The 13,393-nt window shown below is 45.5% G+C and overlaps 1 long non-coding RNA gene across 5 annotated transcripts in view; it reads right to left on the reverse strand.

Annotated features, from left to right (window-relative positions):
- Positions 1 to 13,299, reverse strand: part of LOC117678744 (uncharacterized) — a 75,834-nt gene extending 62,535 nt beyond the window's left edge. For 4 of the 5 annotated variants that reach the window (XR_015728664.1, XR_004595108.3, XR_004595106.3 and 1 more), the window contains exon 1: positions 13,158 to 13,299. This is a non-coding gene — a long non-coding RNA (uncharacterized LOC117678744). Of the gene's footprint in view, positions 1 to 2,240; positions 2,382 to 13,157 lie in introns of those variants that run through there. The other variant, XR_015728663.1, reaches the window with a different exon arrangement.
- Between the last annotated feature and the right edge of the window lie 94 nt (positions 13,300 to 13,393).

A 13,393-nucleotide genomic window follows, 5' to 3' on the forward strand; every position in this document is an offset into this window, starting at 1 on the left:
TTGCTCAGGTCTCCTAGAGGAGCAGAAAGGGAGAACAGTGAGAATGCAATGCATGCAGAAAGTTAGTTATGCCTCTGACTGAATGGTTTGTGTACATAATGGCTGTTGCCATATAATGACTCACAAGGCTCTGTCTTCTCCAAATGGGAAAATACATACCGGTAAATATTGAACACTTTTCTTCCACGTTTCATTTCCTTCCTCCCTCTGACCTCCCTCCTCAACCTGGTCTTTTTGCCGATCTTATTTGAATACATATAATTCAACTATCTTGTCTTTGGAATCAAAATGTTGCCCGGGTTTGTTTGTTTTTTTCTTCTAAAAACTGGTCTGAAAACTTACTCAGTTAAATCTTTGTACTTGCTTAGAAGACTTTGGCTGATAGGAGACTAGTTAGAAATAGCAGGACTGAAAACTAAATAGGAAGTAAAATAAAAGAATTTAAGAAGGAGGAAATAGCAAAGTTCTGCATTGCTGCCAAGAAAATTAAATTGATGTGTACATGCAGCTAAGGAAGCTTTACGTAATGAGGCTATAATGGAATCATTAATTCATTGTACTAAAAACAATGAAGAGCTTGCTTGCTTATTGATTGATTTGATTTACATAACTACCCACTCAACATACAACAACATTATTCTATGGTTAACTGATCTAAACATCACTTCTTTAAATCTCTGCCTGACATTTTTTTTCTCCCTCAGCTTTATTTCTAGTACCTTATATGATGTATATATTATATATTATAACCTTTATTTTGAAATGATTTACTCCCAACAAAATGGGAGATCTTATGAAGATGATAGATAGATAGATAGATAGATAGATAGATAGATAGATAGATAGATAGATAACATTGTTAAAGAGCGGGGATGGCCTTCAACACAATTATTGTATTAGTATCCTAGTTCCAATTATAGTAACTTGAGTGCTGCCTATGAGGAGTTAAGGACGAGTATTGCATCCTTTAGTCCTTCCTTTCAGTGACTCTCAACCCAGCATTTTGGATGGCCCAGCAGCTCCTTTCCCCATGTATTCACAAAATTAACTATTCCATTTCCAACCAATGCTCCTTTATAATTGAAAACAAATGACCATATGGGCTTATACCATCTTTAAAAAAACAAAACAAATAGAACAGCCAGCCTCATTGTGCACTTTGGCATCTGTCAATATACCAAGGCAAATGATGGAGAAGTCCAGGGAAAGTCTATATTTTAGAAAAGTAGTTTGTTTATACATTTTTACTTTTGAAATGTTAGCTTTAAGACGCCTCCACAGAAGACACATGGAATATTGTTCACAAGGCCTACTTTTCTCTCAATTCTTGATGGTAGAACTGAGTATAATTGGTATCTCTGAGTCTGTGCCAGAGGAAAGAAGTGAATTTAGGACCCTGTGAACTTAAACTCTTAAACTCTTCTCTGACCCCTAAAAAAACCCCAATATTTTCCCGCAAATGTGAGGATTGGCAACCAGCACCTCCACTTGGACCGCAATGCCTGAAGTAGTGAATTCTGCAATTGGCTGCCTGTTTTAGACTTCTGGACATTGATGCAACTCGCCGAGAGGCCTGGATGGCCCCCAACCCAACCCAAAGGCCACTTCCCAAGCCTTGTTCAGCTTCTGAACCCTAGAATCCCTCCATTCGGGATCGCCTGAAGCTCCAGGGTTCTTCCCCACCAACTCAGCCCCTTTGGTTTCTCTTGTTCATGACCGCGGGGATTGAATCAACTACAAGAAGGGGTCTCCAAACTTGGCCACTTTAAGACTTGTGGACTTCAACTCCCAGAATTCCTCAGCCAGCTTTGCTCAAAGCAAGTCTTAAAAGTTGCCAAGTTTGGAGACCCCTGAACTATGGGTTCTTTCAGACATTTGGGGAAGGCGGAACAAACACCCGAAACGAACCCCGGGAAGGGTCTCAAGACTTCGCTGCCCAACTTCAAGGGTGACCGTCGTCCCCACTCTGCCCCTCCCCTACAGAAAATAATAGCAAGAAAGAGTTTCTGGTTGCGTTCCCTAAATCCCCAGCCTCAGCCAGTCCATGTTGCTGGCGGTCTCCTTCTGCTAAGCAGTTGCCCCAGAAGACTAGTTGAGCCTGCGGACAACAAACGAGCAATCGTATCTTGGCGGCTCCAGGCATCGCCTTCTCATCTTAGCTGAATTTAGGAATATTCCTCGTCCATAAGATTCCAGAACGATTCTGCTGCTCCCACTCTGGGCTTCTCCGCTTCCCCTACCTTAGGTTAGACAATCTGGGCGTGAGCTCCAGAGGTTTTGGACTCCTCCTCCAAGAAGCCCCGTCAGCCTGGGGTTGAGAATTCACCAAGCTAAAATCAAGTGGAAATTGGGGTTCCGTTAAAGAAAGCTTCCACCTAAATGTTGAAATCGGAGCGGCGCTTCGTTTCCGGAGAGAAGCTGGACGCGTCGAGCACCGGGTGGGATTCAATCTTCACACCAACGGACGCGCGTTAAGATCGACAACTCAGGAAGCAGCTGCTCCTTGCGGTTCCCTCCGTTCAGAAGAACCAGAAGTGTGTCTCTCTCTCTCTCTCTCTCTCTCTCTCTCTCTCTCTCTCTCTCTCTCTCTCTCTCTCTCTCTCTCTCTCTCTCTCTCTCTCTCTCTCTCTCTCTCTCCCTCCCTCCCTCCCTCTCTCTCTCTCTCTCTCTCTCTCTCTCTCTCACACACACACACACACACTGACAAATCCGCCAGCAGTTTTTCTCTAGGAGGGTGGCGATCCTCGAAGACTCTAAGTATAAAGAGGCCTGCGCTTGAGTTTGGGGCATGGGGAAGGAGACGTTGTAAGACTGTATTAAACTGGAAATGTTACAATAGGCTTGGGGCCATGAGCTCCGGGAAATTATTCTGAAATGAACACCTTTTCAGCTGTTTTCTTCCGCAAGTCATGACAAATTAGGCTGCGCCGAATCCTAAAACTAACTTTCTTTGAACTTTTGTTCCCCAGACTTAACTTTCTCCAAGTTTAGCTTAACTTGGTCAGGCGGGGCAAAAAAGTTTTGTTGTTGTTGTTAGTCCCGAAGTGAGGTCCAAGCCATCGGGACTCCATGGTTCCTCCAGGCCTTCCTGTCTTCTACCATCCTCCGGAGTCCTTTCAAGCTCACGCCTACTGCTTCAGTGACTCCATCCAGCCACCTCATTCTCTGTCGTCCCCTTCTTCTTTTGCCCTCAAATGTTTCCCAGCATTAGGTTCTTCTCCAGTGAGTCCTTCCTTCTCGTTAGGTGGCCAAAGTATTTGAGTTTCATCTTCAGGATCTGGCCTTCTAAAGAGCAGTCAGGGTTGATCTCCTCTAGGACTGACTGGTTTGATCGCCTTGCAGTCCAAGGGACTTGTAGGAGTCTTCTCCAGCACCATAGTTCAAAGGCCTCAATTCTTTGGTGCTCAGCCTTTCTTATGGTCCAACTTTCACAGCCATACATTGCAAGTGGGATAACCACAGCCTTGACTATAGGCACTTTTGTTGGCAGGGTGATGTCTCTGCTTTTTAGAATGCTGTGTAGATTCAAAAAAGTTTACACATAAGCAAAGGAGTTTCTGTGCATTTGTGTTTTGTTTGTTGTTGTGTAACCTGGGACAAATAAAAATGGAATTAGGAGGTCTTTCTTTCCACACTTCCAGAAAAGTTGGGGTTGTCTTCAGCCTCTTTGAGAGATTCTTCCCAAACTGCCAGTTTGACCACATCAGCCCCCACACGCCAGCAATAGTTCACCTTCCCACCTGGCAAAGGTAGATTGGAGGGACCTTCCCAGCCAATTCAGCCTAGTTACAAAGCAACGCAAAGTGCCACCTATCTCCTGCCACCAACCCATTCTTCTTGAAATGGGCTCCCCATCCCCAAACCCTACCCGGGATTCTGATTCTCCTTCCTCTTCACTCCTGCTTGAAAGACCTCGAGGTTAAGGAGTCAGATAAATATAGTGACTACTAGCGGGAGGGCGTTTTTCGAATTGGACTTAAATTTACGGCTAAAGAACTAGACAAGAGTGAGAGAGACCCAGCTTTTCCTGTCCCGATCCTAACCCTTTTCCTTTCTCAGCCCTTTTTTTCTTTAGAAATACGGTAAATCGCTCCATTAAAAGCCGAAGGGAGAGGTCGGGACGGGATGGGGAACTCAGAGGGAACCGGGATATTTCTTGGGCGCTTTGGGTTTGCTATAAACTGGTTCCTTAAGCAACCTCCAACCCAACCGGCATGTCTTTTGTCCCCCCCCCCCCTGGAAATCCTTTCTCGAAAAGTTCAGTAGTTCATCTCCTGGGCTCCCACGTTTCTCTGCCGCCGAATTCTGGCCCCTATTCGAAGTTTCGAAGCTTCTCATTTCCGAGCTCCCTGCCTCGCGTGGCAGGACGGGGAAACCCCCGCGTCCTGGGCAGAGGGAGGGAGGCCGGCTGTGTCCTTCAGGGCCTCGGACTGGCGGTCTTGAGTTGCTGTTAAGACGAGCCAGGCGTTGGAAGCCTTTCAACGAGGCGCGATTTAAAGCCAGGTATTAATTAGTTTCTCAAATGGCTCTTTAATTTGCTAATATTGAATCTCCGCTTCAGAAGCGGGGTTGATTTATATCATCTGCATATGTCGGGATTTCCTTCCTTCCTTCCGTCAGCCTGTCTCCTCCCAAAAATTCGCGTGGGAGGTGATTGGAAATGGAGAGGAGAAGGCATAAAAACGCCACGGTACTGGGAAACTGAGCAGGCCCACTCTGAGAAATGTTTCCTTTAAGCCTCCCGCCCACTTTCTTCTCACTGTAATTTTGCATCCCTATGACGCTCTGCCTTTTGGTCCATTGACAAAATGGGTCAACAGAGCCTCTAGGGACCCCCACGGTGCTGTAACATCGTTGAGGGTGATGTTAGAGACAGAATAATTTTCAGCCTCGAAGGGAAAATATTAATCTATCCCATCATTTAAAATAGGAATCGATTTTCACAAGGGCATCCCTTTCAGTATCTAACCTGTCAATTCCATGGCCCTGCTGTTCATGTGCACCGGGGACAGGTGGGGGAGCAGCAGCTTTCTGGAATGCCTGAGGCTCCCCCAAATCAGTGTAGAGGTTAAGAACAATTTATGAAAGTCACTTCAGAGAATTGATGGGTCAAGTTGGCAGAGCCCAAACTGGGTTGAAAGACAGACTACATGCACACATGCCATGCCCAATGATGGCTTAAGTGGATGGCCTAGTTCATAAAACATGTATGGCTTGGAGATGAACAATCAACTATCCAGCCTGTTTTAGTTCAGTTAAGGGATTGTATGATCTCAGCCAACAAACTGACATTTCTCATTTGGTGGCTTGTGCAGGCAAATCCGGGAGGGAGGGAGGGAGGGAGGGAGGGAAGGGAAGGGAAGGGAAGGGAAAGGAAGGGAAGGAAGGAGGAAGGCAGGAAGGATCTGCTAGTCTGGACACCTCCTTGGAAGAGCCCATCAAAATGACTCTACCTGCTTGTCAATGTGGGAACAGAGTCCCAGAATGGATTTAGCGTATGTTTGCCATGGAAATAATCAGATTGTATAGATATTGCTAAATGAGCTAGGATGAGAAATATTTCTGCATAGAAATCCACAGGACCTATCAGTCCTGAGCCAAGGGCTCATGATTGCTTGACACTGCTATGACCAGAAAAAGATACAGGTGATATCTCAAGTGGAAGAACTTTTAGGGGGTCTTCATGGAAACTGCAGAACCTTTTCTGGTACCTTAATGGAAATGCACACACACACACACACACTCATACACATCAGTGTTTCTGTGTGGACTTAACTCCCAGAATCCCTCAGCCAGCATTGAAGCATTGGGAGTTGAAGTTCACACATCTTAAAGTTGCCAAGTTTGAAAAAACATTGCTATACAGGCTCAAATCTCTGAGCAGGGAGATGGGTGAGCACCTCTGATTTGTAATCTTTAGTAAAAATGCATTGAATCAGTCCATAGTCCAGTAAAGATAAGGAAAAGACAAAGCAATTCTGTAGCCCCCCTTATTACTCCAAAGAAAGAAGGAAATGCCCAAAGAGAGACATTCAACCACAAGGAGTAGAAACTTTTAAATAAGTTTCCAAATACTTAATTAGATCAGTTTACTAAAGGGAATGTTTAAATGGGAATTAGCTCATTTTGGTTTGAAAGTAGTGTCAACGTTCACAATTCTAATTGCAACAATTTCATGCGTTTGTCTAGAAAGTTAGCTGATAATGCTCCTGGGGGGGGGAGGGGGAGGAGGGGGTTGTTGAGCTTCTGGCAAAAGAAAAACTGAAGTGAAAGGGTGGAAAAGCTGGGTCTACAAAGTGGGTGACATGAGAAAAGCAATCAGGCCGTGGGAATGCAAAAATCAAAGGCAAAACCAGATTGGAATCATACCGGAAACTTAAAACAAGAGACAAACCAGAGGAGTAACTGCCCAAAATCTAAGAACCAAATCCTAACTGCAAACTCATGAGGACTTAAAATTCGATATTTGCACACCACGCTTGAGGAAGTGAGCAGGAAATATAGCCAAATGCACGCCCATTAAAGTCACAATCTTTGGAAGAGCTTCCCTGGATTTTATCTGAATTCAGATTGGGAAGACAATTCTCTACAAAATCTTAGCGTGTGGTGCCGATCCCAGCTCCAGTGTAGAAGGAGATAAGGACTAAGCATTCACACCTTGTGTAATAGAATAAAAACAGTATATCCCAGAACATAACAGATCACTAGAAAAGTCACCATTCATAGCTGCAGACAAGAAACCAGTTTCATTGGTATGATAAGAGCACCCTAACTCTGATATAAACCTTTTGGATTGAGAAAGAAATTGAAAGAAAAAAACTTGTTTGCTTGTGCCATTTCAAATCCAAGCAAAGCTTTCAATTTTAAATCAAAATGTGGAGGAAAGATTATTGCAGTAACAGGAAACATTTACACATTTTTTTAAAAAAATTGATATCTAGTAGGTTCTAAAGTCCCATTTTTAAAAAAAACACCAAATCATAGGTTTGAATGTAGTCAAATTAGGGACTCTGAGGCGGTGTCTTATCTGAAACACAAAGTCAGGGAAGGAAAGAAACAAGCACAAAGAAAACAGCTTTAAATGGTTTCGGTATTCATAACAGAATTCAAAATATTGAGTACAATTTCACTCCAGCCAGGACTTTGAAAATTCTCACAGTGAAGTGTTTTGTGTCTGACAGATTGCTGATGTGTCCAACCCAATTTCCTAATGAACTTATTAATTTAGAAACATCTTTTTACTGAAAATGAGTCACAATCACACGTTATGATGAAGCATTAAACGCCTGTAGATTCGTAAGTTTTACCAGAAATCTAAAACTGTTGCACTGATTCAGAATGTTGGATGCCAGACAGTTTATGTCACAGTTCAGATACAAGAACAGCTCTGAAGTGAATAAATTAGTATAATTAGAAGTATCTTCATTTTCAGAGAGGAAAGTACAGGAAATCGCCGATACACATAGTGAAAAATAATTGTATTTGTAGCGGTTTTCCATGTGATGTAAGAGTTTTGTTCGAAATTTTCAAACATGTCCACTAGGCGGCGCTGCATGCCTAAGATTTTATTTAAAATATACAAGATGCCTGGGTCAGAAAAGACTTTCTAAAAAGTGTCTTTATTGAGCAATTGATTCTTAAAGTAAAAATATTGAATAATAAATCCACGTTCTGGACACAGTGCAAACCCGAGTTCACTTGCAAAGCAATATAGAAACTATTTTTAAAATCGTTCATAAAATAACAACATAGGTTTGGATGATGCTGGGGTTTTTTTTGTTGCTGACTTTTTATAAAATAATGCTACTTTTTTCAGCCTCTTAAAATTTGTGTTATAGATATTGTACATTTTAAAAGATACAAATGTGTTATTTCCACTCTTAATGTATATGTGTGTTTGTGCGAAAGAGAGGAATGTACCAAAATGTAGTTTTTTAAAAATTTAGTAATAGAAGTTGCGGCTATTTACGAATAAATAGCCGCAACTTCTATTACTAGATTTTTAAAAAACTACATTTTGGTACATTCTGAATCTAATCCTACTGAGAAAACCACAAAGAAGTTCAGAAAACAGATTTACACACATCTCATAAATGAAGCAGATGAGGTCCTGAACTACAGTCCATAGACTTGTAATCCTAGGAAGGGTTTAAAAATTGCTAATTAAATTCTTTAAAAGTTTGCAGTTTAGCCAATTGGACTGTAGTCCTTATGGCCTCTCTGCTTGGCTGGATATGTTATTTTATGGGGTGACAGAGAGGATGGAAAAACATTAAGGCTGATAATATGATTCTAATTAAAATAGTTTGATTCTTAACAAGCCTTCCAAATGCAGACATCTGGGAGGGGAGCAGTATATATTTTGTGGCAGTTTTACTGAGGTTGCTTTGAAAAGGGGGGAAGTAATTATCTTGATAGCTTAATCAGAGGATCATCTTATTTTGCTGTAAATAAGCTGCATGAAGATCGGTGGGCCTTACTTCGAAATAAATGTGCTTGAACCAATGCATGGCATTAGCGAGCTTCAGGAACAAGGAGTATTTTTAGCTCCTGAGACTAACTTTTGAAATCCAAACCTCTACCCCAAAGGACAGGAGGAAATCCACAAACATCCGGAAATGACCTCCCTCCTCCCCCCCTATTTCTGCTTTTGCTTTTGTTTGCCATTCTTGTTTGTTTGTTTTTAATTTACAGCCGGGCTCTTTAGGGTCATTTCTACTCAGGTCATGTTGCCGAGACCATCCCGGAGTCCTTAATGGTGCTTGGCGTTCCCTGATGCTTAATTCCCCCTGTCAGGTTGAAGAGCTTTCTGGAGGGAATCCGCCCTGACCTGCAGACCTCAGCAGAGCCGGAGTGGAGTGCCAGAAATTATATACTGAAACTAGCAAGTCTCCGGAGTCTCTCCCACAACACACAGTGCTACACACAACCAGGCACATTCCCAGGTTGTTCTATCCAGGCAAAGAATCTCCCTTCAGCTTCCAACCTTCCAGCACCACATTGCTGGCCTGCTCGGGATCTGAAATAGGCCCAGAGAGAGGAATGCTGCGATGGGGACCCAGGGACCAGTTCCAAGCTGCATCCTGGGGGTCTCTTAGCAGGGGAAGAGGAAGGGCTCCGAATTACGGGCAAGGAAAGATGGCCCCACTCGGTGGACTCCTACTGATTCATGGGCACTGCCAAGTTGGCATCTTGGCATTCCCTGGAAGTTTCTTTCTGAATACACTTGGCCAGAGGTTTCGTTCAGGGCCAGACGCTATTCACGTTTATCCCGAACTTCACTCTGAATTCTTCAGCTGGTTTTCTGGGACCCGCGTATCCCTGAAGTATCCCCGTGAAAGAGGGATTCCGACTACGGGGGGAACGGCTAGCGCGGACATCGCCCAGGCAGTCAAAGCCGCCAAGGAGCCGTCGATTCAGGATTCCTTGGCGCATCCGAAGCAAGCTAGGTGGCAAGGCCGCGCTTCTTTCCGATAGAAGGGGAAGCTGCTCCGGAGATCAGATCTGAAGGAGAGCGCAGGCCAATCCGGTCCTTCTTCTCTGCTCCTGCTAGGGCGGGAGTGAAGGCTTTGCTCACTGCATCTGAATGAACGCCGCAACCTGACTGTCCGGAGAAAGAGGCGCTTTTGGGGCCACCGACCTCTTGCCATTCTCAAAGGGTTGAGCCTTCCTGTGTCTTAGCAGATCCATCTCTGGCCTATCCCAGGGAAGGAGAAAAGGCAAGCCGAGCCTCCACAGCCAGGCTGGCTCCGGGCACTTCAAAGGCTTTGGAACAGGTCTCGGAGTAGCTCAACTTACCGGACAATGAATCTGAATTTGCATTCAGGTAGAGCTGAATCTGTATTGAAGTCACTTACGATTATTTCTCCGCCTGTCCGCCCGGCCCCACTCCCTCCGGGTCTTTCTTGTGAGCCCGGGCCAGTTCCGCTGAGCCCACGAGGGCCTTAGGAGAGCAGGAAGACGGAACTTTTCGCCGCGCCCGCGTGTCTACGGGCTGACTTCTTTCCCGGGAATTTTGGAGGTTGCGACGGTGGAGGCGCGGGGTTGATTAGTCTGAACCAGTCTTTAAATAATTGGTGGGCGACAGAGAAGAAGGAATCAGATCATTAGGACCACGGGGAAGGGGATCCGAACTCAGGACACCGAATGAAAAGCTCCAGGAAAAAAAATAGGAGCAACCTCCCCCCAACTTCTGTTACACACCACACACACACACACACACACACACACACACACACACACACACACACAATCAAAACCTCTCCGGTCCCAACAAAGCGCAAACCTCTTTTGGAAAGGCCTCGCGGCAGCCCAGCGGCTCCTGGGAAGTGTGGAATTATTCTGGCGTAGGTAGAAAAACCCCGGAGTTTTCCCCCCTGACTCGCAGCCCAGGAGGAAAGGCGGCCCTTCCGCAGCTCCAACCCGCAAAGCAGGCAGGTTTCTGCGCCGCCAAACGGTCCAAAGACGGGGAGGGCTTCCCCGGGCTCCAGTTCTCTTCGTCTTGAAAGAGCCCGGGACGACCTTGGCAGGTGAGATCTGGTTGGAGGCGAAGCCCATTCGGATGGGCTTCCTGTCAAAGTTAGACCGAGAAGCCAAAGAGCCCCGCCGGCTTCTCACTTCGGAGTCGCTATTCCGAAACTGTTCAGTTTCAAAGGCTGGAGATATTCTCCGGCGTACCAGAAACTCACTAAAGGCTTGGGACTCACCCTAACGCGGCAAGCGGGCTCAAACCTCCAGACTGGAGATATTTAGATAGTGAGATTTTCTTTCTTGGCAGAAATTAAAATTGGAGATAGTCTAGAAGCAAATTGGCCTGCCTGTACTTCTTCCACTCTCCACCACCACCATTTGGGAACTTTCACAACCCAAACTTGGTTTGGCTGTAAAGTGGCCCCTGAAGTCTTTTTTTCCCCCCAAACCCCTTTCCCACCCCTGTTCCAATCCCATGGCGGAATCTTTTGGCCTACGGCTGCATCTTGTAAAGAGGACTTAGATCTGTTGATAAATCAATCTGTCCAAGCTTGTCAAATCCGCTGATTTCGGGAGAATTCTCCTTCTGTATGCAACCAAGGATAAAATAAATTATTATCACCACAGTACTTGTATTCTGTATTTATACTTGGACAGAGATAAAAGTGCTCCGGCAAAAGTGAGTAGATTTCGCACCTTTAGGAGAGGAAGAGAAATGGCGATCCCTTAGAATTCTTTGCTAGTGAATCCAAAATAGTTGGATCAACAGAAATCTTCAATTCCAGATTAACTGCGTGGTTCGTATATTCGCCTATAGATACAAAATGCTCTTTCCAAGGCCATTTCCCCCCCGTTCTACCCTTTTCTAAGGCTCTAGCCAAAATATTCGGTCGTGTGAAACGAAAGGGAAGGGTGGACGGAGATGGACTGTTTTGCAGTGTAGATGAATCTTTTACGGGAAAATGAAAAGAGGCTTAGAATCGCCAAGCAAAAGCAAGTTCAGGTGCCAACCTTTTTCTCTGAATTAAATATTCCTCTGAAAGAATATTAAACACACACCAATGCATCAGGCTACGAGGACGAAGGCGAGGAGAACGTAAGCGATGCGGGCAGACTAAAAAACTCCAGTAAGCTTCTTTATGGAGGCACATCGCTGAAAGCGTTTCTAATTTACTCTCCCCTTTCGCCTACCTGCAGTCCACGGAGAAATATTTGGCTTTTATGTAATGATATATGATGTTAATAATTGTATTCATTTCAACAGCATTCGCTTATGAATATATATATATTCAACATGTTTGTATTTTATATGTTATTTTTATATGTCAAATAAAAGGAAATATAAAAGTAGTGGAAGTGGACTGTGGATTAAAAAAAAAGTATATTTCGCATTAGACACTCACAAAATGCCCAGTCTGAAGGGAACTCCTAAGCGTTTATATCCTAGTTCTAACTATCTTTCCCACGAGAGATCGTGGTCATCTTAGCTTCCCCAGCAACCCTTGTCCTTGTTTTGTTTGATTGAGAGTATGTTATGAAGAAAAGGCAGATAAGTATCCAATTATATGAACGTGCTGATCAATTTAAACAATAACATCTCAGTTTATTTACTTCTAGGTAAAGGAGTGGGAAGAAAACAGGACCAACCCCCCCCCAAAAAAAAACCCAAAAACCAAACCCAGGAGAAAAGTAGGGCGTTCTGAAAGAGGATTTCTTGCATCGCAGAAATATGCTTCTTCACACACAATTCCTCGCCTTTCAGAAAATAAACCACATCGCCCAGTAGATTTAAAAGACGCAGATTTTTTTTTTTTTAAAATCATTAATGGTAAACGTGAAAAATACCTGCTGGTACCTCACTTTAGGAGAGCGTAATTGGTAAAAATAGGAGGTTGATGAATAGATAATAGATCCTTAACTACCAATAAACACTAAGCAGCGGCCCTCAGTGTAAGGATGTGATCATAATTATTCGACCGCGGCAGCCAATGGGAGCAGGAGGACTCGGGCCTAAAAAATCGTCCCCGAACGCCACGGCAATCTCGAAAACCCGGACGAAGCCGGATCCCCGGATGACGCGCCCGTCTCTTCCCCGCAAGCTCAGCTTTGTGTCCTCCTCCCTCCCTCCCTCCCTCCCCCCCTCCATCTCTCTTCTCTAAGAGTCTCCCCGAAGTTGCTGCCGGCCCGAGCCAGGGAAGGCGGCGTGGCACTCCCCGAGTTCTTTTTTCTTTTTCTCCCCCCGGGACGAGAAAAAGCCGGAATTGTGGAGGGATCCCGACAGGAGTTCCGAAAAAGTCCCTGAAGGAGAAAGTGACCCCCCCCCACACACCCACATACCCCGGGACTGCAGATGGGGATGGGGAAAAGCTCCTCAGGTGTAAAGGGGGCGTGAGGAGGCGCTCGAACGAGGGAAACCGCCGCGTGTCCCCCCCCCCAGCCACGACCCATCTCCCGAACCTCAGCTTTCCCAGAAAGGCTGGAGATGGGTTCCCCCCCCCCGAAAAAACCTCAGCGGCTCCTTCCCACCGAAGCGCGGCGTTGGGGGACTTGAGCAAGCCGGCTCGGCGTTTGTTTTCGTTTTAAGCCCGACGAGAGACTCCCTTCTTTTCCCACACTCCCGCCCCAGCTCCTCCCTGTCTCTCCTCAAAGCTGGGAAACCGCCCCCCCCCTCCCCGCCCCGTTCCTACCTGCCTCCTGGCGGGGCTTGGATTCCGCTGGCGGGACCGCCGCCGCGTCCGTCTCTTCCTGCCTCCTCCGGTGATTTTGCGCCTGGCTCCCTCCCCCCCTCCCTCCCTCCTTCGCCCCCTTCCGTCTCGGCCGGCAGGCAGGCAGGCGGAGGGAGTCCGTTCCAGTCGGGCCCGGATCCATCCCTCCAGGATCGCGTGGGCCAGAAGTTTTGCCTCTCCCCTCTGACGCACTTGAA

Source organism: Pantherophis guttatus, chromosome 6 (genome assembly GCF_059756535.1).
Source record: "Pantherophis guttatus breed Tessera chromosome 6, ASM5975653v1, whole genome shotgun sequence".
In the NCBI taxonomy this organism is placed as follows: domain Eukaryota; kingdom Metazoa; phylum Chordata; class Lepidosauria; order Squamata; family Colubridae; genus Pantherophis; species Pantherophis guttatus.